The sequence below is a fragment of the Schistocerca serialis genome, chromosome 9 (assembly GCF_023864345.2).
Source record: "Schistocerca serialis cubense isolate TAMUIC-IGC-003099 chromosome 9, iqSchSeri2.2, whole genome shotgun sequence".
In the NCBI taxonomy this organism is placed as follows: Eukaryota; Metazoa; Arthropoda; class Insecta; order Orthoptera; family Acrididae; genus Schistocerca; species Schistocerca serialis.
The window spans coordinates 299,246,510-299,248,907 of record NC_064646.1 but is presented as its reverse complement, the minus strand read 5'-3'; positions in this window follow the sequence as shown (position 1 = coordinate 299,248,907).

The following is a 2,398-nucleotide window of genomic DNA, read 5'->3' as shown; positions in this document are numbered from 1 at the left end:
CAAGGAACATGTTAAAGAATGCAGGATTACCAAGATGTAATTGGGCAGAAGCAGTATCAACTGCAGTTTATATACTACTAAAGCTGTACCAGACAAGAGTCAAGGACTGGAAAGAAACCTAATGTAGACAATCTATAGATTTTTGGATATAAGGACCAGTCCACATACAACGACCTGTCTCCACAGCTATCTGCACAAATGTCTATGCATGTAATAGATCGCTACAAATTCGGTGTGTAGTTTTCATTACATACAAGTTCCAATCTGCTGTTCACCTGCCATCTGTTGATGTAGAAAAGAAGTGATAAACGACTACACCATCTTACAGTAACATCAAAGTTTATTTCATTTATTCAGAAATGGAGGAAATTCAGTTAGAGTCTGTGTTCACAGGATGTGTTGAAATAAAAATAATGCCATGAGCAGAAAGACAAACCAATATGGTCTACACAGTGGCTGCTTAACTGGAGGCAGGGTTTGCACAAAAAATTAATTCGTGATCTTCGGGACTAACTTGACAAGCAGTGTAATTCTTTCAGAATGGATTTAGAAATGTGTAATTATCTTTTGCCAGTCATAATTCCTAGTGTAATATAGAAAAAAGCTTGCATGAGGAGAGCAATTCTCCACATGAATGGCTGGTGGTAGCGTTAAGATTTCTGGAGATAGCTGCTCCAAATTTATAGACTTTGCTACTGCAATTTAGAAATGAGCATTGAGCAAAATCAAGCCCAACACATATGAGCTATTTACGCTGTCCTGAAGGACAATTTCATGAAGGCAAGTAAAGTACAGTACCAGCACATGAATAGTGGCAAGTTACAGACAACATTTTTACAGATAATATTTTTACAGTTTTAGACATGTTTTAGACACTGTACATTCCTTAAGTTATACATGTGGCCAATGAACTATAGTTAAGTTTGTTTTTAAGTAGATATTTTCAATTCCCTGTATGAAGTCTATCAGCGACTTTAGCACCAGAATGTAAAATTCCTTTCTGAACAGTGATTCATAGTATATGTGGAAAGTTTTACTTCTAGTACTACAGAAAGTTTTATTTCTAGCATTGCAATTGTGAATGCTACACTTCATCTTTAAATCAATTTTGTTATGGGGCACGTATTATATCAGGAACTAAAAGAAGTATAATGATAACTGTGTCCCTGAAGGCTCTCCTCCAAGACTTCCATTATCAGCTTAACACAATGTTCTGACTGCACCCTTCTTTGCAAGAAACAGGGCCCACCCCACATTACATTTGTGCAGAGGACAATACTGAGTCAAAGTATGCCAGCAATCCGCCACCATCAGATCGAAGAGATTTCATTACTTTGCTTAGCTCTTTGCAGTAAAGAGTTCGCAATGATTTTTTTTCTTTTTTTGTGTACCATTTCTCTGTTTGTCATACAGTCAACTGCTTGTAATTTCTGTGTTAAAGAATTATAAGCAGCTGCCGTCTTATCCCTATCGCTGTAGTCCTTGATTTAATTTTCCCCAAACACGCAAGACTCCTATACATTTCGATAAATTCGTCACTGATCTGTCTAGAACACAGTCGTGTATATGCCATTCTAAAATTCACTGTGCATAGTGTGCACACAGACAAGAAACACCAGACTGAACACACAGGTAACCAAACACATTTTAGTGGGACAAATCTGCAGTGATCTCCTGTATACATGCTCATACGTGTCTACGGAGATGTGATTTGATCCCTCAGATTTGAGCAATTTCGTTCATACCTCCAATCCAACTTCCAGGTATGGACACATCATATCCTGATCACACAGATGATATGTGCACATACATTTGTGCAGAGAGACCATTACATGTAGACAGGCCGTAAGGCCATGGTACAAGTTCCCAAATAACTTAGAAGCAAATGGGGCTCTAAATGTGAAATATATATTCCTATTGGGTACTGCGAAGTTCCGAAGCGTACACATTCATAAATTCTAAAAACAAAAGGGTAATAACTAGCAGAGATGTAATATTTTTAGAATCTGGTGAAAATTAAACAAATGGTGAAAAGTATATGTAGATGTTAATCCTGAAGAAGATATCCAAGAACATGCAAAAGAAACAGTTAATTTAGAAACTAAAGGACATGGAGGAGTTGTACAGGTTGAGTCAGATATGTTTATTGAAAATGAAATTGATAGTGAGTTCCAGGAGAATCCAGCAACAGAGGAAGTAAATTTACGTCATTCGTAACATGCTATAGAACCTAAATTGTTACCAGATTATGAAATGTATATGGCTGCTCAAACATTCAACACTGAACCTCTTAATGCTGAAGGATCCTGGACCAGTGTGAATGAAGGTAATTGGAAGAAAGCTACAGAAAAGGAATTACTCTCTTTTTCCAATAATGACACTTATGAATGGATTGATG